This window comes from Oryctolagus cuniculus, chromosome X (genome assembly GCF_051225735.1).
Source record: "Oryctolagus cuniculus isolate XC-2025 breed Fujian yellow rabbit chromosome X, ASM5122573v1, whole genome shotgun sequence".
NCBI classification, from domain to species: domain Eukaryota; kingdom Metazoa; phylum Chordata; class Mammalia; order Lagomorpha; family Leporidae; genus Oryctolagus; species Oryctolagus cuniculus.
This window is the reverse complement of record NC_142888.1, coordinates 40,883,780-40,908,696: the sequence shown is the minus strand read 5'-3', so window position 1 is coordinate 40,908,696 and position 24,917 is coordinate 40,883,780. Positions and strand designations below refer to the sequence as shown.

General features: G+C 42.9%; 1 long non-coding RNA gene across 2 annotated transcripts in view; it reads right to left on the bottom strand.

Annotated features, from left to right (window-relative positions):
* The window catches only part of LOC149119618 (uncharacterized), a 506,629-nt gene that overhangs the window by 7,280 nt on the left and 474,432 nt on the right, over positions 1-24,917 (bottom strand). For both annotated transcript variants that reach the window (XR_016227639.1, XR_016227640.1), the window contains exon 2: positions 19,997-20,128. This is a non-coding gene — a long non-coding RNA (uncharacterized LOC149119618). The remainder of the gene's footprint in view (positions 1-19,996; positions 20,129-24,917) is intronic.

Below are 24,917 nucleotides of genomic sequence, written 5' to 3'. Positions count from 1 at the left end.
AACTCTTTGTTGCCTACAAGAAACACATCTCTCTAACAAAGAGGCATGCAGACTGAAAGTGAAAGGTTGGAAAAAGATATTCCATGCCAACAGAAACCAAAAAAAGCAGGTGTAGCCATATTAATATCAGACAAAATAAACTTTAATACAAAAACTGTTAAGAGAGACAAAGAAGGGCACTATATAATGATTAAGGGTTCAATTCAACAGGAACATATAACTATTATAAATGTATATGCACCTAATTACAGGGCACCGGTCTATTTAAAAGATATGTTAAGGGACTTAAATGGAGATTTAGATTCCAATACAATAGTACTGGGGGACTTCAATACTCCACTCTCAGAAATAGATAGATGATCCGGACAGAAGATCAACAAGGAAACAGCAGATTTAATCGACACTATTGCCCAAATGGATCTAACAGATATCTACAGAACTTTCAATCCTATATCTAAAGATTTTACATTCTTCTCAGCAGTGCATGGAACCTTCTCTAGGACTGATCACATACTAGGTCATAAAGGAAGTCTCAGCAAATTTAAAAGAATTAGAATCATACCATGCAGCTTCTCAGACCACAGCGGAATGAAGCTGGAAATTAGCAACTCAGGAAACCCCAGAAAGTATGCAAACAAATGGAGACTGAGCAATATGCTCCTGAATGAACACTGGGTCATTCAAGAAATCAAAAGAGAAATCAAAAACTTTCTGGAAGTAAGTGAGGATAACAACACAACATATAAAAACTTATGTGATATGGTAAAAGCAGTATTGAGAGGCAAGTTTATAGCAATAGGGGCCTATATCAAGAATTTGGAAAGGCACCAAATAAATGAGCCTTCAGCGCATCTCAAGGACCTAGAAAAACTGCAGCAAACCAGACCCAAATCTAGTAGGAAAAGAGAAATAATTAAAATCAGAGAAGAAATTAACAGGACTGAATCAAAAAAAACATTACAGAAACAGATGGATAGACCAATGGAACAGAATTGAAACACATAATATAATTGATATATTATAATATATAATATATTATAATACAATATAATATATTATATAAAGAACTATATAATATAATATATTATAATATACATATTTATATATGAATATATATATGATGGACCAAAATGTGGCATTCTCCATTTGGCAGAAGGGACAGGCTCCAATATCTACTGTCTATGTCTGTATGTCAGTATAATGCAGGAGGTAACCCCTCTACCAAATAAGAAAAGCTATTTCAGTTCAGCTGGACATCATTCTGCTGACTGTTGACCTTATTACTGTTAGTCTGGATGCTTTCATTGGTTGCAATCCAGGACCCAATTTTCCCATAGATATAAACATCATCAAACATGAAAATTTGGTAAGAAAAGCTTAAACTGAGAGTTATGATTAATAACTATTTTAATAAAATTTCTCAGAACCCACCTAATCCAAACCTTGGACAATTGGAAGCTGTTGTACTTGGCCCACCCATAAACGAAATGGATTCTAAATCCTTTAACTGCAAGGAGAGTATCATAGACATTAATGCTCCAAACTGATCCAGTTCCCTGCTAATGTGTCTGGAAAAGCGGCACAGGATGACTCAAATATTGGGGCTCCTGCACCCATGTGAGAGACCTGGAAGAAGCCCCTGGCTCCTGATATCAGTCTGACCTAGCCACAATCATTGCAGCCATTTGAGGAGTGAAAAAACCAGGAGGAAGATCAATCTCTCCCACTCTCTTTTTCTAGTGCTGCCTTTCAAGTTCTTAAATAGATCTTTTAGAAAGTAGATCACTTCAATAAATTTGCCATTGCTCAGTCATGATGACTTTTACTACCTTAAGTTCTTTTTCAAAAGATTTATTTATTGGAAAGGCAGAAAGAGGAGCTGGTGGTTGTGGTGAAGTGGACAAAGCTGCTATCTATTACATTGGCATCCTGTATGTGCACCAGTTCAAGTACCAACTATTCCATTTCTGATCCAGCTCCTTACCAATGGACTGAAAAAGCAGTGAAAGATGGTCCAAGTGCCTGGGATGCTGCCATGCACATCGGAGGAAAGCTCCTGGCTTCAACCTGGCCACACTCTGGCTATTGAAGTCATCTCAAAAATGAATTAGGTGGTAGAAGATTCCTGCCTCTCCCTCTCTCTGTAACTCTTTCAAATAAGTAATTAAATATTTTAATATGATAAAAAAGGCAGAGAGACACAGAGACAAAGCAAGAAGGAAAGAGAAGCAGAGAGATCTCCCATCTGCTGGTTCACTTTCTATATGGCTACAACTGTGCAAGACCAGGTTCTCAAGTCCCCATTTAGGTTACAGTTCTCCAAATTAGATGACAGGAATGAAAGAATTTGAGCTATCATTCATTGCTTCCCAGGGATATTAACATGAAACTGATTTGGAAGTGGAGTACCCAAAACTCAGATTAGCACTGCAATATCGGATGTGGGCATCTGTTGTGACGGCTAACAAATTGGAAAACCTAGAGGAAAAATCAACAGATTCCTGGACATACACAATATACCAAAATTGAGTCATGAAGACACATAGAAAAGCTAAACAAATCAAAAACCAAGACAGAGATTGGATGAGTAATAAAGACCTTCCCAACAAGGAAAAGTCCAGGATCAGACAGCCTCACTATTGAATTCTACAGGACTTTTAAAGAACTAATTCCAATTCTTCTCAAACTATTCAAAACAATGGAAAGAGAGACAATCCTCTCAAACTCCTTCTATTAACCCTGCATCACCTTAATTCTTAAACTAGAAAAAGATACAGTGGAGAAAGAGAACTATAGAAAAATATCCCTGATGGGGGCCAGTGCTGTGGCACACTGGGTTGATCCTCCACCTGTGGAGCCAGCATCCCATATGGGTGCCAGTTCTGGTCCCGGTTGCTTCTCTTCCAGTCCAGCTTTCTGCTCTGGACTGGGAGGGCAGTGGAGGATGGCCCAAGTGCCTGGGTCCCTGCACCCACTTGGGTGACCAGGGAGATGCTCCTAACTCTGGCTTCTGATTGGACCAGCACCACCTGTTGGGCTATATGGAGAATAAACAAGGAGAGAAAATACTTACGTCTCTCTGCCTCTGCCTCTGCCTCTCCCTCTCTGTAGCTCCACCGTTCAAATAAATAATTCTTTTGAAAAAGTCAACAAACAATAAAGGCTGGTGGAGAGGTAGAGAAAATGGTACCCTAACCTGCTGTTGGTGGGAATGAAGCTAGTACAGCCATTATGGAAGGTAGTATAAAAGTTCCTCAGAAATCTGAAAACAAACATACCATATGATCCTGCCATCTGACTCCTGGGAATTTATCCACATGAAATGAAATAGAATATGCATAGGCATGAGTTATCTGTACCCTCTTGTTTAAAACAGCTCAATTCACAATAGCTAACATGGAATCAACCCAGATGTCCATCAACTGGTGATGGGAAAAAGAATATGAGCTATATATACAGTGTAAAATACTATTCAGCCACAATTGAGAATGAAATCCTATCTTTTGTAACTAAATGGATGAACTGGAAACAATTATGCTTCATGAAAGAAGCCAGTCCCCAAAAGACAAATACCATATGTTTTCTCTGGCTGGTGGTAATTAATATGTAGACAACAAAAAGTAGCAGAGGAGTTAAATTGACATTTTGAGATTTGAGTATTGTTCATAGCACTTTTCTGTACTCTTTGATAGAGTATACAACATATACTCATTGATATTTATGCTACTACTTGCTGAATTCTTTATTTTGTAGAGGGTTAAAGCTTGTGATTCTAAAATAAAATCAAAGCATGCAGCTGTAAAAATTAAAAGAAAATAAAACAAGAAGGAGGGAGTTGGAAATATGAGACCAAGGGAAGATAGGGTAGGATGTTATCAGTTTGCTCTTAAATCTGTATATATAAATTACATGAAATTTGTTCACTTAATATGCATTTAAAAATATAAACTTAACACTAGAAGAAAAAGACCTGAGATCAATGTTTTCTGGATCACCACTAATAAAATTTAGTCTTCATTTATGTCTGACCATATTTAATTTCTTATTTATTTATTTTATAAGAAAATTAACATCACCATTCCTAACAAGTCCATCCTGCTTCATCCATATCTATCAGTTCCCACTCTGCTAATAATTTTTCATGAACTTAAATCCATATCATCTTAAAAAGATGCAATGCGGGGCTGGCGCTGTGGCATAGCAGATAAAGTTGCTGCCTGCAGTGCTGGCAAGGCATATGGGTGCCAGTTCAAGTCGTGGCTGCTCCACTTCTGAACCAGTTCTCTGCTATGGCCTGGGAAAGCAGTAGAAGGTGGCCCAAGTCCTTGGGGCCTTGCACACATGTGAGAGACTCGGAAGAAGCTCCTGGCTTCGGATCGACACAGACCAGCCATTGCGGCCAACTGGGAGTAAACCAGCAGATGGAAGACCTCACTGTCTCTGTCTGTCTGTCTGTCTGTCTCTCTCTCTCTCTCTCTACCTCTCCTCTATTTGTGCAACTCTTTCAAATAAATAAATAAATCTTTAAGAAAAAAAAAACCTGATTCATGTTATTATTTATGTGTTTTAGAGGCTTTGCAGATGTTGATTACATCTGCCATGAAAACCCATTAAAATGCAAATCCTATAATAGGCAACTCCATGTTCACTAAACTGGTAAAATCCAGTGCATGTGTTGAGAAAAACACACTAGCAATAAATTTCAAAATGCTGTTAAATATTATAAGTGGCTGTCAAAGAGCTAAAAATCTGACAGTGACTCATTATGTCATTTATTTAGTACATAATGCTGAGAAAATCAGAAGTATTTGTTAAAACTTCTGCTAAAATGCACTATATTTATAATTTTTAAATGCATCTTTGCTATATGTAATGCAGTACTGTGCTACTTTAGAGTATCAGAAATTTAAAATGTTGGACTGTTGCTGTGGTGGAGCAGGTTAACATCCTGGCCTGAAGCGCCAGCATCCCATATGGGGGCCGGTTCAATACTCAGATGCTCCACTTCTGATCCTGCTCTCTGCTATGGCCTGGGAAAGTAGTAGAAAATGGCCCAAGTCCTTGGGCCCCTGTACCCATCTGGGAGACCTGGAACTAGCTCCTGGCTCCTGCCTTTGGATCAGCACAGCTCTGGCAGTTGCAATCAATTAGGGAGTGAACATTAGATGGAAGACCTCTCTCTTTCTCTCTGGCTCTCCTCTCTGTTTGTAACTCGACTTGTAAATAAATAAATAAATCTTTAAAAAATTAAGAAATTTAAAATGTGAAAGATTTTTAAAAAATGTATTTATTTATTGTGAGGCAGAGTTACAGATATAGAGAGGAAGAGAAAGAGAGGTCTTCTATCCACTGGTTCACCCCTAAATGGCCAGAATGGCTGGAGCTGGGCCGATCTGAAGCCAGGTGCCAGAAGCCAGGAGTCGGCAGCTTCCTCCAGGTTTTTCACATGGGTGCCGGGGCCCAAGCACTCAGGGCATATTCCACTGCTTTCCTAGACCATTAGCAAAGAGCTGGATTGGAAGTGCAGAAGCAGGGACTCAAACTGGTGCCCATGTGGGATGCTGGTGCTGCAGGTGGATGCTTACTCTACTATGCCACAGAGTGGGCCCAGTGAAAGGTTTTAGGAAGACATCTTTCATGTAGACTAGGCTGCAATATTGCAAGGTAAGGTTTAGCTTTTATTCCCACACATCAGTATTCATCTTTTAGCAACTATAAATACTGAATATCATACATATATACATAAATATAGGTAACTGCAGATTTTGTTGTCATTCTTTCTAATTCTCTTTTTAATGTCTGCTAATAGGCCATCTTATGGATTATTATATTGATGTTACCTGTACACAACCGTCAGGCATTTCCACTGTTGAATGTGTTTATGTGTACAGGCAGTTTTGTTTGTGTGTACATGAATGCACATTTGATGGAGATAGCACTGACAGTAATACTGTGAGAAATCCTAACGCTGATTTCATACTTTCTGTCCTCCGCAGAGATGGCTGTCATTGAAGTAGACCACAGGGCCCCCTTTTGCTGTTATGGACTGAAATGTGCTTCCCTAAAACTCAAACACTGAAGTGCTGACCAGCAACATGACTCTACCTGAAGAAAGTGCTTTTAAGCAGATCAAATGATAGATGTGTCTTCCTCATCGGAGAAAGTCTTCTGGAAAAATTGAGCCTATTAGGACCTTGATCTGATATTTTCAACCTCACAACTCTGAGAAGTAAAATTCCATGATTTAAATCATATTCTCTGTGGTATTTTCTTAGCAAATTAATATATCCTCATTTCTGCCAGCATTTTCTGCTGTCATCTAGAAGGTCCTCGTGATTAGCAGACACACATAGAAACTAAAAACTATGATTTTAGATTACCAAGTATCTACTAACACAAAAAAGATATCCCAGAAGCAACCTACTACCATCCTCCAGGACCCAGAAAAAAACAGGAATGAGTCAAGTTGCAGGGCAGTAGAAAAAAGTGAATAATGAAAGATCACAGCAGAAATAAATAAGGAAGGGTTTGGTGCTGTGGTGTAGTGGGTGAAAGCCTTGACCTGCTGTGCATGCATCCCATATATTGCTGCTAGGAGACCAGGTGCTCCACTTCCAATCCAGCTCCCTACTAATGCACCTGGGAAATCGGTGGAAGATGGCCCATGTTCTTGGGTGCTGGCACCCACATGAGAGACTTGGAAGAAGCATCTGGCCTTTCAAATAAATAAATAAATCTTAAAAAAATAGAAGCAGTGTTAGCACTGTTGGAAAAACAGACACATAGTTCAATGGAAAAGAATAGGCAGCTGAAATAAACTGACTTTTCTACAGGCAACTCCTATTTAACAAAGGAAATAAAACAAACAGGAGAAAGAAGAATCCCTTTAGCAAATGGTTTAAAGGAAAGTGATTATCCATATGTAGAAGCCTGAAAATATGCCCCAACACCTCATACACTATGTAAAAGCAACTCAAGGTGAATTAAAAGTCTAAATATAAAACCAAAAACTAAGTAAACATATGAGAAACTGTAAAACATTAGCATAGACAACAGTTTTGGGTAAGATTCCAAAAGCACAAGTAACAAAAATAAAATATACAAATTTGAGCATATCAAATTAAGATACATCTTCACAACAAAGTAATCAACAGAGTGAAGATACAATGGGCAGAATGGCAGAAAACATTGAAAACTCTGAATATGACAAACGATTGATAGCCAGAACATACATATATAGAACTGGAAAAACACCAAGCAAGAAGCAAAATGTACAGTTAAGAAATGGGCAATGATCAGAATAGATGTTTCTCAGAAGAAGAAATCTAAATGGTCAAGACATATATGAACATGCCCAATATCACTAGCCATTAGGGAAATGTAAACCAAAACCAATAGCAGACTCCATCTGTGGGAGAAGACAATGCTTGGGTTTTCATTTGTGCAACAAGTGGGTTTAGAGGACCCTGTTCACCATTAGAGGGCAGAGTCTACATGGAAGTAAGGAAACCTTAATGTTTTCCTAATGGGCTTGTTAAATTCTTGACCAGTGCCTATTACCTTTGCCACGTACTTTCCAGTCTCACTACTTTCCTTCTTCTTCCTCTTCTCTGTGGCTTGCAAAACCAGTATACCTTCTATATACTGAGGATACTTTTGTTTTGTTTTATTCCTTCTGTCTCATGATGTTCCTCTAAGAAATCACAACCCTCAAAGTATTCATTCATTTATGCAGTCTGCAGTTTTCATGGGCTACTACATGGCAAAGTACTAGGTTAAAGGAAAGGTATAGGTCAGGAACTGAGCAAAGTTCACAATGATGAAGCCATTGGGGAAATGAACCTGAAGGAAGACCTCTCTCTCTCTCTCTCTCTCTCTCTCTCTCTGCCTCTCCTTCTCTCTCTATGTAACTCTGATTTTCAAATAAATAAATAAATCTTTAAAAACTAGCTAAATAAATATAGTAATAACCTGGTGGCAATACCTTTCTATCAGAACATGTGAAGCATTCAAACACAGTTTGTCCCAGAAAGTCAGCCATAGTTTTCAAGGGCACATCTACTCCACTTGCGGACATCTCTGTGGGGGGAAAGTGGCACTTATTTCTTCCCTTCTTCTTTCTTACCACTCTCACAGTTATAACTTCTATAGATGCTTCCACAGACCAGTCTCTATGAAATTGTAGAACTAATATCCTCCCATGTCAAAAATGTCATGGGTTTAAACACAGAACCCAAAATAAGACAAGTAACTGGCCTTCTTAATTACACAGTGTGGAATGTAAGATTCTCAGTGGATCACTGGGTAACTGTAAAGTACTGGGCAGAGGAAAACTGTTACTTATCTGTATTTATGATGCTGTAATTCTCCACTTTATGCAAACTCAGATTAAAAGAGCTCCAGTTAGTGGGCAGCACTGTTGCATAGTGGGTAAAGCTACTGCCTGCAGTGTCAGCATCCCATATGGGTGCCGGTTGGGATCCTGGATGCTGCACTTCCCATCCAGCTCTCTGCTGTGGCCTGGGAAAACAGTCGAAGATGGCCCAAATCCCCTATCTCCTGCATCCACCTATGAGACCTGGAAAAAGCTCCTGGCTCCTGGTTTTGGATCCAAACAGCTCCAGCCATCTATCTCTGCTTCTGCCACTCTGTAACTCTGCCTTTCAAATAAATAAATAATTATTTTAAAAAACAGCTTCATCCCAGAAGAAGCTCCTGGCTACTGGCTTCAGACTGCCACAGCTCCAGCTGTTGCTGCCAATTGGGGAGTGAACCATCGGATGGAAGACCTCTCTCTCTCTCTCTCTCTCTCTCTCTCCTCCCTGTGTAACTCTTTCAAATGAATAAATAAATCTTTAAAAAAGTAGCTCCACTTATTGACAACACAGTAGACTTGCATTGATTTTAGTTCCCTTCTCACTTTGCAAAGGGATCAGTGGCAGCTAAAAACAGTTGACAGCCTTGCTAACAGGAGAAGAAATAGTTGAAGACAGAAAATGAAAAGCAGCCAAATAAATCATCAAAGAAAGAGAAGTGGACCCCATCCAACACAAACCTTTAAAAGTGGATGCTCACAATTAACAAGTGAAACAGCTGCCCACTGAAATCTTTTCTAGGGAGGGAAGATGTCCGAAGTTCTGGTTCTGTAAACTCCAGTCATAAATCTGTCCTAATAAATCTGTCCCTGGCATCTCTTTTACAAACATACTGGACCCACTGACCATTGGAAATGTGGTCCTAAGTCATGTAGGCTGCCATTTAAACTCACCAATGCTGTAACAGCTAAGAAACTTGAATTTGATGCTCAATTCTCAGGAAATCATTCCAGTTGAGCCTAGGGCCATTAATATAAACTCCTTGGATTCTCCACTGTCTCTGTGCCTGTTTGAAAGAAGGGAGTTTTCCCACCCCAGGTTTCTGTAACAGCTTCAAATTCCAGATTGGAAAAATCTGATAATTAATACTTGAGAGGGATCAATGCACAAAGCAGCTATTCATGCTTCACACTGCTCCCTCTGGGAAAAATCTGAACACTCAGGGCCACACCTGGCAGGTGTGTCCACGGGGACCCCACCAGGAAGATGAGGTGCAGGATGAGAGCAGTGGGGCAGATCCTAGTCAGATCCTCCTTCCCACCCCTCTGCTGCCCCAGGCTCCCTGCTGAAGGTCATCCAGCCCCACCCTGCAGGAACCAGCCCAGGAAACATCAAGAGACCTGGCCAGACTGCATTCTGAGACCACCCACAGTGGGAACCCTGCTTATTTAACTGTGGAGAGCGGGAGTCTTTCCGCCTTCCTTCCCTGCATGTGCAGGTTCCCAGAACGGTGCCCTCTCTCTCCTGTACCCACTAAATAAAGTACATTAGGGACAGTTTGGGTGAGGTTCTGCAGGGGAGAGTCTGGGCGCTGGGAGCCTGGGAAGCAGAGGTGGGAGACAGAACAGCCCGGGTCCCAGCCCTGACCTCGGGGAAACTGCCATGATCTCTGGTGCCCAGGCACCCACCCTTCTCCCACACACGTCTCCGCCCCTTCCTGCATGCCAAACCTGCAGCAGAAAGTCCTGGGAGCAGGTACCCTTTCTTGAGGACACACGGGGAGTGAAGCTGGGAGTGCAGGGAAGAGAGTCCCTGGCACATGGGACCCACAGGTGGAGGATGAAGAGGGAAGAAGCAGCAGGAGGCAGGCTTGGGGTGAGCACTCAGAAACTGCCTGGGATCGCATGTGCAGAGCAGGAGATGCAGTAAATGCCAGAGAAGGAGCAGCACAGCCCCCAGGGCTGACCCTGAGCAGGGAATGAACTCCCTCTGGTCCAACTCAGAGCCCCATGGACTGGCACTAGCACGTGCATGCGCACAGGCATTCAGAAGGCAGAATACATCGGAGCTCCTGGGAACTCTGGGGAATGGAGTCCAGGCCGCAGCATCCCTAGAGACACCAGCTGGCCCTCCCCAAGGGCTGCAGTCTGGGGTGGGTGCCCACAACCAGAGGGCATTTGCTTTTTTTTTTTATTTTTTTGACAGGCAGAGTGGACAGTGAGAGAGAAAGACAGAGAGAAAGGTCTTCCTTTGCCGTTGGTTCACCCTCCAATGGCCGCCGCGGCCGGCGCACTACGCTGATCCAATGGCAGGAGCCAGGAGCCAGGTACTTTTCCTGGTCTCCCATGGGGTGCAGGGCCCAAGCACTTGGGCCATCCTCCACTGCACTCCCGGGCCACAGCAGAGAGCTGGCCTGGAAGAGGGGCAACCGGGACAGAATCCGGCGCCCCAACCGGGACTAGAACCCGGTGTGCCGGCGCCGCTAGGTGGAGGATTAGCCTAGTGAGCCGCGGCGCCGGCCAAGGGCATTTGCTTTTGTTAAGTCCCTCCTTCCTTTCCTTCCCACCCCAAAATCTCAAGGATCAGTTGCTGTTCTTCCTTTCCTGAATCAAATCTTAAAGAGTGACACTGCTGCTAACTGACCCCCAATCCTGGCTCCCTCATAACCTCTGTCTCTTCCAGAAAAATCTTATTTACTACTTTGGCCCTAGAAATCATAAATGGCTATGATAGAATGTAACTTTTAACAGAGGTGTAGAAGGCACGGTTTAATATCCAGTTTTGAGAATACAATTTTCATTTGTGCTTTATTGATGTTTATAGTTCTTTTAAGATTTATTTATTTATTTGGAAGTCAGAGTTACAGAGAAGGAGATGCAGAGAGAGAGAGAGGTTTTCCATCCGCTGGTTCACTCCCCAATTGGCAGCTGCGCCACAGTGCCGACCCCTAATAGTTCTTTTCAAATCATTTTACACTGTCTTTTTATTCATCTAGTACAGAGACAGAAGAATGGACACAGAGCTTACATAGCTGAGTATTCAAGGAGACAGGTTAAGGGGTTAAATGCCTTATATCATATCATTTATACCTTAGATTAATTCTGGGGACAGTATTATCTGGAGTTTACAAAGTAGAAACTGAATGGAAAGAGCTTAGAAAAACATGGTGTTTTTTAATATCATTAAAAAGTCTAAGTTAAAGGCCAATCAAGGGGCCAGCACTGTGGCATAGCAGGTAAAGCTACCGCCAGCATTGACATTCCATATGGGTGGAGGTTGAGTCCCGGCTACTCTGCTTTCAATCCAACTCTCTGTTATGGCCAGGGAAAGCGGTGGAAGATGGCCCAAGTCCTTGGGCAGCTGCACCTGTGTGGGAGACCCAGAAGAAGCTCCTGGCTGCTGGCATCGGATCAGTACAGTTCCAGCCATTGTGACCAATTGGTGAGTGAACCAAAAGATGGAAGATCACTCTCTCTCTCTCTCTCTCTCTCTCTCCCCTTCTACTCTGTGTAACTCTGACTTTCAAATAAATAAATAAATCTTTTTTAGAGAGCTACTCAACATATAATACTAGCTTAAAAATCTTTCTTTTGTCTTGGGTCTCAGTTTTTAAAATCTGATTTCTCAAAGGGAAAAATGTGAGAGAGATGAAGAGTACCTAAAAAATAATTTACTGTAATTATTTACTGTAATAATTTACTGTAATGATTTACTATAGTTTACTGTAATAATTTACCATAAAGAACCACATAGGATTATAACTTGTCTAGAAAACAAAGGAGATTCAAAGTTGCTATTATTTCATGGTTATTTTTTCTTATTTTTAATATCAAGGTAGTATATAAATATTACACACTCCTAGGTATTTGTGTTGTTTGTTATGTTTTATTTTTTAAGCAGAAATTCAAAGAGATAACTGGGTAACATGGAGTTCTGTGTTTCTGATTACTTCTCTCAATTAGAGATCATGGGATTAGAGTTGGTGCTAGATTAAGAATGCTTAAATCTTTATCCACTGACTTCACACCAGCATTCACTATGTTAAACAATATTCTTTGGGTAGATTGCTCTTTCTTGCCAGACTGTAAACTTCATGAGGTCTAGAAACATATTTGCTTTGACACTAAAACTCAGCATCTTGACAGTCATTTAGTTGAATAAATAAATGATATACAAAATAAATATTTCTGCCTCTCAATAACTGCCTAATAGAGAAGGAAATAGAAATCAATTTGATGACTCTCAGTATTAGGTGAATATATAATTTGTTGTTCTGACATAAGCTTGGTCATGAAAAGGGCATATTAATAATTACACAGAGTTGAAGTGTATGAACACCTAGGGCCAAGCGGGTTAAATTTTCACCCTAGCTATGTAAGGCATTCCATGTCAATAGGAGAGGGAGGAGGAAGAGGGGAGGGAGTGTAGGTGGGAAGGTGGTTACGGTGGGAAGAATCACCATGCTCATTAATTAGCAGCAAAGAGAGAATCTGTGATCATTTGTTGCTTAAGAAAGGGTGATAGGCATTATTTAATTATAATGCAGGCATCAGTGTTTTCCTGTCTCTGAAATAGGAAGTCTATAACTCAGAATTCCTTGCTCTTTCATCAAAACAATTCAAAACAAAAACCTAATTAAGCATAAGAGGAAGTTATGCATTAGAAGTCTATTCTAATCTCTAGGAGGTTCAGGAGTTGGAAAATTCATCCAAAATCTTGCTGCAAAATGTCCCATACATTTTCCATGACCACTACCCGTAAGCATAAGCTCTTTTAAAGAAAAGATTTATTTATTTGAAAGTCAGAGTTACACAGAGAGAGGAGAGGCAGAGAGAGAGAGAGAGAGAGAGAGAGAGAGAATCTTCCATCTGCTGGTTTACTCCCAATTGGATGCAATGGCCAGAGCTGAGCTGATCCAAAGCCAGGAGCTAGGAGCTTCTTCCAGGTCTCCCATGTGGGTTCAGGGATCCAAGGACGTGGGCCATCTTCTACTGCTTTCTCAGGCCATAGCACAGCTGGATCGGAAGTGGAGCAGCCGGGACTCGAACCGGTGACCATATGGGATGCTGGCACTGCAGGCGGCAGCCTTACCTGCTACGCCAGAGCACCAGCCCCCATAAGCCCTATCTTCTGTAGAACCAGCACCCCAGACACCAGCCACCACATGCCATTCCATGGCACACTCACCCCTGGCAGTGTTCTGCAGCTCCTGCTCCTCTCCACTTTCACTGGAAGAATCTGCAACTCCTTTTTTTCATGCAAGTAATTCTGATTCAGATGATGTCCCTGACACAATTGGCTGGCAAGTGCCATGGCATGTGTCCATGACCTAGCTAAATGCAAAGCTGGAACATTTTAAACTTTTCACTGCCATGGTGAGACACGGACTCCATCTAATGAAGTAGGGGATTTTTCAGGGAGTCTAGAGAATCAAATATGACAAAATGACAAATCTTAACCAAAGAGTGCCATGGTAGAGATGAAGAGAACCCAAAATGTATTTTTTTTATCTTTTCTGATTTAAGTGACTAAAAACTAAGCCAATGAGGGTTAAACAGACCCATTATGAAAATTCCTAACATCTTCATTTCCATCCAAATTAATAGATTACTTGAAGAAAATAAATTTTACATAAATGAAAATGCAGTACCACAGACAAGCGTACAGTACATAGGCCCTCAGTTAGCTTCAAGCCATCTGGGTCCATTAATGTGTTCTTCCAGAACCAAAGCTGCAGTACAATAGAACCACAGCCTCTGACATTCCTTCTCCACCCTGATGGATTTTGGGTTTTCCTCCCACCTCCCCTCTCCTGTGAATACATCAGTAGCAGGAAAAATGGAATCCAAAGATACAATGATGTTATTTAACGTGGAATAAACATAGTGTTTTAGTCAGTACAATCCTCAATACTACAATATTAATTCTGAGTTCACTGATTATGAAAGTATATGAAATCTATTCCTAAGTAATCATAACATCGAGAGCTGAATGTAGACTTTCAGAGTGAAAGAAACAGAGAATTGTGTAGAGATGTGTATCTCTATAATACAGATTTACTGCTGTACTTTATAGACAGTACACCATGTTTGTATTTTCTTTTCTTTTTTTTTGCATTCTGGCATAGTTTATTACATCCAGCTTGTCACTTTGGAAATTTTATGATTAGACACTAATATATGACAAATTTTGAATCCTTACAGATAATATAGAGCACCCTAGGCCCTCCCAAGGGCAGGAAACAGACCAAGAGTTCATAGACTGGCTGCAACTGCAAGAAGCAGATGAAGATATCATCAGAAAGATACATATTCCTGAAGTGTGGCTGCTGAGCAGTTCTGCCCTTATGGATCTCATCTCTGTTTCAGATCGTTAAAGAAAGTTACATGCTTTTTGACATTTCTAAAGATTTCACTAATGAGAATCTAAGATATCTTCACTACGCTAAGTGCCTCAGAACAGCCCAAAGACTTGGGCCATTTTCTACTGCTTTCCCAGGCCATAGCAGAGAGCTGGATGAGAAGAGGAGCAGCCGGGACTAGGACCGGAGCCCATATGGGATGCTGGCACTTCAGGCCAGTGCTTTAACCCGCTGTGCCACAGCACTGGCCACAACGTAGTATTTCTAATAGAAGAGTTGGTTAAGTCATTAACTCCTCTAAAATACAAGTTAAGTGTTAGTTTTTAAACTTTGATTCATTCATGAGAAAAATAACAGGTTAATTTTCTCTCTTTGCTTCTGGGTATGTAAATTTTATTCTAAGAAATTAATCATGACTTTTACATCTCAGACCCTATTATGAGTAAGTAGAGAATATTGTTGGGTCATACGCTCATTCTATCAAAGGAACATTTCTCCAATTAAAGAAAACTTTATGGGCATCCCATATGGGCACTGGTTCGAGACCTGGATGCTCCACTTCTGATCCAGCTCCTTGCTATGGTCTGGGAAAGCAGTAGAAAATGGCCCAAGTGTTTGGGCCCATGCACGTGCATGGGTGACCTTGAAGCTCCTGGCTCCTAGCTTTGGATGAGCCCAGCTCCAGCCGTTGCAGCCAACTGGAAAGTGAACCAGCAGATGGAAGACTTCTCTCTCTCTATGTAACTCTGACTTTCAAATAAATAAATAAATCTTTGAAAAAAAAAAAAAAGATGTCCAAGTCTTACATCAGAGTACTGGGGTTCAGTGCCTAGCTCTGGTTCCTAACTCCAGCTTCCTGCAAATACCGATCCTATAAGGCAGCACTGATGGCTCAAGTATTCAGGTTTCTGCCCACACATGGGAGATTAAGATTGAGTTCATGGGCTGGCGCCATGGCTCACTTGGTTAATCCTCTGCCTGTAGCACTGGCATCCCATTTGGGTGCCGGATTCTAGTCCTGGTTATTCTTCTTCCAGTCCAGCTCTCTGCTGTGGCCCGGGAGGGCAGTGGAGGATGGCACAAGTGCTTGGGCTCCTGCACCTTCATGGGAGACCAGGAAGAAGCACCTGGCTCCTGGCTTTGAATTGGCATAGTGCCAGCTGTAGTGGCCATTTGGGGAATGAGCCAGCAGATGGAGACCTTTCTTTCTGTTTCTCTCACTATCTTTATCTCTACCTGTCAAATAAATAAAAAAAAATTGAGTTCACACTCCTGGCTTCAGCCTGACCCAGTTCTGGCTGTTGCAGGCATTTTGGGGAGTAAAGCAGAGAATCAGAGTGCATTTTCATTCTCTCTCCCTCTGCCTCCCAATTAAGTAAAAAAAAAATTAAAGAAACTCAAACTGGACTAAAGGTAATAATATAGGTAAGTGTCCCACTTCTTTCATATGACCAACCACTAGGTACTAAAAGTTTTCATTTTTTCCACTCACCACATCCTTTTCCCATGACATTTAATTTCCTAGGTTTTAATTTTTCTTTTCCCTAGGTAAAATGTGACCACTTGGTGCCAATGCTGTAGCATGAGGTAAGACGCTGCCTGCAATGCCGGTATTCCATATGGGTGCTAGCTGAGTCCCTGCAGCTCCCCTTCCAATCTGGCTTCCTGCTAATGGTCCCAGAAAAGCAACAGAAGATAACTGGGGCCCTGCCACCCACATGGGACACCCAGATGAAGTTCCTGTCTTCAGTCTGGCCCAGCCCAGGCCACTGCAGCCACCTGAGGAGTAAACCAGCAGATAGATAATCTCTCTTCCACTCTGCTACATTTTCAAATACATGCATGAGTCTTCCTTTAAAAAATAAAAATAAAAACCACTTAAGGTTTCAAAGGTATACAAGAAAGAAGCTTACAGCACTGATAAATTCAGGACCTAAAACATCTTAATGATTGAAAAAAGCAAAGCAAAGAGCAATATACAGAAAAGCATATATTTTGGTCCCTAAATTTCTAAACCATGAACATGATTATTACATAAATATATTTATATATTTTTAAGATTTGTTTTATTTACTTGAGAAAGGTATTCCATCTGCTGGTTTATTCCCCAAATTACTGAAAACCTGGGGCTGGGCCAGGGCAAAGCCAGGAGTAGGGGCCAGTGCTATGGCACAGCAGATTAACACCCTGGCCTGAAGCACTGGCATCCCATAAGGGCACTGGTTCAAGACCCGGCTGCTCCACTTCTGATTGAGCTTTCAGCTTATGGCCTGGGAAAGCAGTAGGAGATGGCCCAAGTCCTTGAGCCCCTGTAACTAAGTGGGAGACATGGAAGAAGCTCCTGGTTCCTGGCTTCAGATCAGTGCAGCTCCAGCCATTGCAACCATTTGGGGAGTAAACCATCAGATGGAAGACCTCCCTCCCTCCCTCCCTCTCTCTCTCTCTCTCTCTCTCTCTCTCTCTCTCTGTGTTTGTGTGTGTGTGTGTGTGTAACTCAAATAAACAAATCTTTAAAAAAAATTCCAGGAGTCAGGGAAATTTCATCCAGGTCTCTCACTTGGGTGCAGGACCCAAGGATTTGTACCATATTCTGCTGCTTTCCCAGGTATGTTAGCAGGGAGCTGGATCAGTAGTAGAACATGCAATTGGTGCCCATAGAGGATGCTAGTGCTGCAGGTGCTGGTATAACCCATTTTGCCACAGTGCTGGCCCTGTAACAATTTTTAATTCCTAGTAATTAACAGGGAAGAAAGAAGTATGGCAGGATACCTTTTTTTAAAAAAAATTATTTTATGTATTTGAAAAAGTTATATAGAGAGGTAGAGAGTGAGGTAGAGAGAAAGAGAGAGAGAGAGAGAAAGAGAGAGAGAGAGAGAGAGAGAATCTTCTGTCTGCTGGTTCACTCCCCAAATGGCTACAATGGACAGAGCTGAGCTGATCTGAATCCAGGAGCCAGGAGCTTGGGCAAAAAGGCCCAAGGACTTGGGCCATCCTCTACTGCTTTCCCAGGTGCATTAGCAGGAGACTGGACTGGAAGTGGAGCATCTGGGATTCTACCAGCACTCATATGGGATGCCTGTATTTCAGGCCAGGGCTTTAACCTGATGTGCCACAGTGCTGGCTCCAACAGGTGACCTTTTACTCTCAATAATCTCTTCTTGGTATCGGCAGCAGTTTATAATTTTTTTGTTTATTTGCCTTCTTCTTAATCTATATTTTTAAAAAATTACAAAAAGTTCCAGCACCCTGAGAACCTCCATCACAAGGGCATACAATCAGATGTTTGTCCAGAAAAGGGTGGTGTGGATGCAATGTGGAAAATTCAAGGTGAGTTGATTCATCCTTCTCAGGCTGTGGTTTCCATGGGCAACTTTTACAACCAACTGTCTTATTTGTTCCTCTTCCACAGAGTAGAAAACATGTTAAGTCATCCTATTTAGCCAAAAGCCAGTGGCAGCACTTAAATATATCATCAATCCAGGGCCAGCATTGTGGCACAAAGGGGTAAGTTGCCAACTGCAACAGCAGCATGCCTTATGGCACTGCTTTGAGACTCACCTCCTTCACTTCTCATCCAGCTCTTTGCTTGGGAAAGCAGCAAAGATTGCCCAAGAGTTTGGGTTCCTGCACCCACATGGGGGACTCGGACAGAGTTCCAGGGTCCTGGTTTCGGCCTGGCTCAGCCCCAGCTATTGTGGCCATCTGGAAGTGAGCCAGCAGATGAAAGACAGAGATCTCTCTCTCTCTCTCTCTCTTCCTTTTACCTAAACATACATTACATAAATAAATGAAAATGCATCCATATAGCAACTTTTTGAGGAAAAGTCTTCTGATTATTGCAGGTATTGTCTCAATGCATAAAAATATTCAGACACAAAAATTATAAACTGATTTATATTTATATTTTGCAACCACATACTTTTCAGAAAAATTGTCTGCCATTCAGTATCAGGTATCAGTCTGAAAGCATTCATTAAAAAAATCAAGTAATTTTACTAAACACAAAAACCTCTAGTATAGGCTGCATATAAACCAGTTGCTTCCATGGGTATACACAGATTGATTTTTTGTTAATTTACAGGGATCACTGCACTTCCCTGGCATGGAGCTGTCTGAAGAGTTTAAACACTGATGGGTGTGGCATTATTTCTGATATTTGCTTATTATCCAGAGTGCATTCATTAAATATCTATCATGAACTTCACACTCTATAAATCTGTTTCAAATATGTTGGTATTTAATGGTACTTACACACTTACAAACTGAGCTAATCCTCCTAACTTCTCTCTGGAATAGATATGCCATTGACATTGCCTTTTTTCACACATATGGAAATGCATAATATGCTTCTGTATGGTACTTCAGAATTTATAAAAGGCTTTTCAGGTAAGATTTACATAACATCATGTGAAAGTGGCCAAAGGACACAGTCTTCTCATTACTGAGGGGAGAGGTATGAAGTGACTCTCTGAACAGTTACTCAGATTCTATCAGTCAGGTTCAGACTCTTATTAGGTATCAGATACACATCTAGATTTTTTTCCCTACTGTCTCTTTGTCAGAATTCCCAGCCTATGAGTGAACTTCAGTCTGAATGAATGCTAATATTCAAGGTTCTAAGTGAAAAAATTGCTGAGGTTTGTATTGGTGAGTAAAGCATGTGTCTAAATGTTACTTGTATTTAATAATAAGTATTGAATCATATGAAACTGAATATAAGATTATGCAAATTTTTAAGATGAAGAGCATATATTTAAAACCACATTCTTACATTTTGCAAACATGTTGAAACACCTTACTGGAGCATGTGTTTGGCATAGTGGGAAAGCCTTCCACATCCCAGTCAGAATGCCCGGGGCTCAAGCCCTAGATCTGCTTCTGCTTCTGGCTTCCTGCTAACAGAACCCTGGGAGGCAGCAGCTGATGGCTCAAGTACTTGAGTCCCTGCCACCTATGTGGGAGACCCACACTGAGTTCCTGGCTTCAGCCTGACCCAGCTCTGTGTGGTGCAGACATTTGAGGAATGAGCAGTAAATGGAAGGGCTCTCTCTGCTTGCAAATAAACAAAAATAAATATACAGACCTTTTCTTAAGGTGTCTTGCTCACATCTAAATGATTTCCCTTTTCACAGTAAAATACCTAACTGTCCTCTTTAGTAGCAATGCATGTTTTGCTCTCCATGTCCACTCCTAAGCTCCAAGTACTGGCAGCTCACCTTAGCATGGTGACTGGTTCCAATGTTCAAGTACTCATCTCCCATTCTCTTTTGCTGGGTCTACCGGAAAGAAAGGAGAGTGTCTACAATGATTAATATCTTACTGTTGCTCTTGCTGTCCACCCGCAGGCCTGAAGGATGACCAACTGAATACACACTGTGAAGTTCTGGACGTAGTTTCCAAAATTCAGTCACTTTGCAGCTGAGGGACTCTGTCCTGTCAATCACCTGAAAGCCTGCAGGAGTAGGGAGAAGCTGTGTTTGAAGAATTCACAAATAAAGTGCATTGAAACCAACCACTACCACCCCCACCACACTCCTAATTCAGGGTTCTGGCAAACCCCAAACCAGGAGTTTGGGACCAGGAGTGGTTCAGGAGGTGACCTCGACTCCTTACTCTGAACAGCTCCAAAGTGCCTGGTGCAACCAACAGGAGCTCAGCGCCTCGACCTCCTGCCCTCCTGCCCTTGCCACCAGGACGCCCGGCTCCCAGAGCCTCCAGGAGGCCTGCAGCAGCCCTGCAGGTCCAGGCGCACTGGGATGTGCATCCAGAGCTAAACCAAAATACAGGCCCAGCTCAAGTGTCACCTCCCCACAACGTCACTGTCTCCTACTCCCTCCTGGAAGGCTGCAGGCCAGCACCCGGCACCGGGAGTCGTGGCATTTGGGGTTCACCCACTCTCCCACAAAGGAAGATGCCCCCATGGGAACCCCACTCCACCTGCGGGCAGGGCTGGGGGAAGAAGGCCAGGCCAGCCTCCACCCCAGGACTGCAGCCTGGGAAAGTCCAGGGCCCCAGTGCCCTTGCCGGGCATGGGGTCTCCCTAAGTGTGCTCTGAGTCAGGGCCTCAGCCATCAGCAGCTCCCTTGCTTCCAGAATCTGCTGCAGGGCAGCTCAGGCTCGACCTGGCGGGGGGCCTTGGGCCAATATTTGCTGCCCTGGGGCAGGACCAGGGCTGCCAGATGCGCCCCATGCCGGGCTGGCTATAAAGGTGGTGGTCATTGGTGGGCAGCTGGTAGTTGCAGTGTGTGCGGGTGACGTGGGTGGTGTTAGGTTCTTGTCCATTTTGTACCTTGGGGCTAGAATGCAGGTGGTGACCCGAGAGTCAGGAGGGGCAGGAGAAGAAGAGACAGACCTGGTGAGTGTGACCACCCACCTCTCCCGCCAGCCCTGCTGGCTGAGGCTTGCAGAACATGCTGCACTTGGGGAAGCAATGAAGGCCGAGTCTTAGCAGGAAAACCAAGTGTGCGGTGCTGATTTGCTCACTGACGCAGCATCTGTGTGGTCTGCATGGGCAAACAGGGGGAAGGGCTTGGTAGGAGGGCTCTGGAGGCGCACTGGGCCCTTTTGCAGCTGCCTGCTGTAGGCATCCAGGGCAGCAGAGTCCTGCGGGGTCCCTAGAGTTCCTGGCTGTGCTGTGCTTCCATCATCCACCCTCCTGCACTGCTGCTGGGGGCAGTGCTTCTGCCGTTGATATCTCATTCGAGTCCATGGTCATTTTCTCATGATGGGCTGATCTCACACAGTGACAATCATGGAACAAATCACTGATCTGCGACATCTGCCTCCCAGGAGTGTTGCAGGTGGACAGGGGGACACGGGTGACTGATGGCACCTCCTGTGCGTGGTCTCTGGCCCATCCAGGACCGAAGGTGGAAAGGGAAGCAGAGGAGCTGGCTCAAGGCAGTCCCGCTGTGGGTTCCATCAGGAGCAAAATGTCTCCCGATTGTGGTAAACCTTGCAGGGAAGCTGTCTCCTTTTGTGGGCCAGAGACAGCATCTGCTTTATTAGCTGTGCAGTGTATTGATAATTAAAATTTGGGCAGTCCTATCTTTAGTCCTCACAGCGTAGTTACATTCTGAGGAACTGATGAAACTGCTCAGTACTTCGGGACTGAGTGTAATATTAGGTGGGTAAGCCTGTTGTTGGCTTTTGGTTTATAGCTATTAGGTGACTTTATTTGGTAAAAATGCATTCAGGCTCAGTAGTGTATTCAAGGATGACCACTTAGTGAATTGTCTTTTTAAGATTAAGAGTATTGAAGACTGGGTTGAGCTACCTATGGCAAAACTCCACCATTCCTGGGAAGGCCACAATTGGCAAGAAAAGCAGGTAGCAAGCTTTCATCAAGTAAGTTGAGATTCCTGTGTTTGCAATCTGAACAGCTCTCTGCTGAGCTGGGAGGGCAACTGCTCTGAGCACAACTCATTAGAGAACTGCTCTTGCAGACCTTCCCTGAAGGAAGCACTGTTGTGGTCAGAAGCATTCCAGGAGCTGCTGGCCAGCAAATGTGAATTAGACTTGAATTTAATCCATTGCAAGTATCACAAGAGTGCAGAAAGGCTGTGTCCTCAAATGAGCAGCTCACCAAGGAGAATTCGACTTAACCTAGAAGTTCTGTTTATCTCCATTTATTTCTCAGCATATTCACACCAGGTGGGGAAGATAAATCACCCTTCAGCTCTGCAATGGCAGTGCTCTTGGTTGAGGCTGAGGATGCTTTTCATTGCATGCAGTGTTTGCAAGAGACTTAGTTCCCTGAGGATTTATGCCTCTCCTGTAAATACATTTTTGGCATTAAAACAAACTGAAGTATTTATATTTTAGTAGTATGGAACCAACTTAAGTATTTTGCCTACTGGCACCTTTGTCTTTAAAGAGCTAAATCCGCAGGATTACAGGATTGAGTAAAAACTAGAGAATAGCTAATCCTAGTACTAGAAAAGCACAGGGATTATTTGATCATTAGCTTCCTCATATTCCTCAAGTTTCTTTTTCTTTTTCTACCTTCTCGTCCCTACCTACAGATGGTCAGGCTGTATTGGAGGCTTTTCTAAAAACTGAATTCTGTGAAGAAAATATAGGCTACTGGCTGGCTTGTGAAAACTTCCAAAAATATCCACCCACCCCAGAAGCTATCCTTATATCCAAGATAAATATATGCACTCTTCTTAGAAAAAGGCCCAAAATAGGTAAGACACAATTCCTCATTTCAGCATAAAGTGTACACTCTTGACATCAAGAAGCAGCAGAAGAAGTAAAGACATAAGACTAAAGCAAGGGCCAGGGAATCTGAAAAGCTTCCTCTCCTGGTGTCCTGGCTTTCAAATAAGTATCCCCCTACCTGGTAGGTGAAGCTCATCACACATTACAGCTTCTGATTTTCACTTTCAAAGAGCAGAGCCCCCTTCTCTAACAAAGGATAATGAGTGATCTTTGTTTCAGATGAACATGCTTTCAAACCAAAACTCTTATTATCCAAAATATACAAGAAGCTACAACTCCCAGCTTTACAGCTGCCTGGAAAAGGGTGTATTGCTTGATGGAGAATAACTTTTTGAAGTTGTATTTATTTGCAAGGCAGAGTTACAGAGAAAAAAAAATGAGGGAAAGACAGAGGTTCACTCCCTTCCTCCAGGTCTCCCATGTGGGGGCAGAGGACCAAGTGCTTGGGCCATTCTCTGCTGCTTTACCCAGCAAAGAGCTGGGGAAGAAGTAGAGCAGCTGGGAGTCAAACTGGCATCCATGTGGGATGTTAGTGCTGCAGGTAGCAGTGGAACTTGCTATGCCACAGCACCAGTCCCCAGAAAGAACTCTTATCCCTGGTCTTTCTTTTGAGACAGAATGCTACCAGGACTTGTGTTGAAAACCACAGATCACCACAGAACCCCATGAGAAGAAAAAGGAGCCCCAGAGTAGAGTACATGTTCTGTTTCCTAAGGCAGAAGATTTTGACTGCCAGAGACTGACATTCAATTCAGCCTGGGTGTTTGAAAAACATCCCTCACAACTGTTGATTCCAGTTCAGGTAGTAAATTAGGAAGCTGGTGACTGTCCAGGAGATACCTGTATCAGAACAGCTTCCACCACCGTGAAGACATACGTGGTCTGAGTGGGGTGGGTCTCACTGGAAAAGCAGGACTCTGAGATGGAAGATAATGCAATGGAATGCTGTTGATCTAGACTCACTTAAAATCAATAGGTCTGGGATTCTGTGGCCTTAGCTACCTAGCTCTACATCTTTCCTTAAATCCATCCATGTCACCACATGGTTTTAGTTCTAGGTTTTAAGTCCAAACTAATGTAACTTGTTTATTATGTAGAATCATCCATTCTATTGTTGTGTATTGCTGAACCGGAAGTGATGTTTGAATTGTTAAATGGTATTTAAAATAGTGAGTGCCCGTGTGTAGAAAACCACAGTGGCTGTTCCAAGTGCCAAAAACTCTTGAAGGCAGCTAAGCTTTGAAGTGGTCTTTGAATATTTGAATACATTTATTTTGATAAATAATGTCATTGAATACTCAGAGTCCAGGTGTGAGTTGATTTGATTTTGGTAACTGGAAATATGACCAACATAAGATCTTTGTAGTAGAGAAGAAGCATGCATTACTGAATCTGTGCAGGGAGAACTGACAGCCCCCAGAGCTGAGATGAGGGTGGCAAGGAAGATGCTCTTTTCTAAACCTAAGGCACAGCACATCGTTAGAACGACCCAGGGTTAAAATTACTAACAGAATCTTTTATTAAACATCAAGGTCTTTGATGAGAATAGAACATTGACCTAAATCCCTTCTTGAGGATTAAGAACCAGCTAAATAGCAGGCTGCGGTGGTGACGTCGAAGGGGTTGGGGCCCAGGGTCGGGGGTCGCAGGTCCCAATGGCTGCCCAGAATGGTTGCAGGCTCCCCGGGTCATGGGCCGGCACTGCAGCATGGGGCTCCAGAGGTCAGGGGAAGCCTGCTGGGCCACTTCCTGCTTCCTTCCTTGGGCAGAGGTCAGGGATCACAAAGTGACCTAAAGTGACCAGTTCAGGGCAGAAATCCCTGAGGCACCACTGGGTCCTGGGCCTGGCCCGTGGGTGGGGCAGAAGCAGAGGGGAGATGCACAGGACCTGCGGGCCAAGGCTGCAGGTGTTCCTGTTGGCCCCCGGGCACCCACGGGGCCTCAGCCCCTCTCACAATGGAACCGCATGTGTACCTCAGACCATTTTTACCCCTAATTCCACTTTAAAGAAAGGTTTA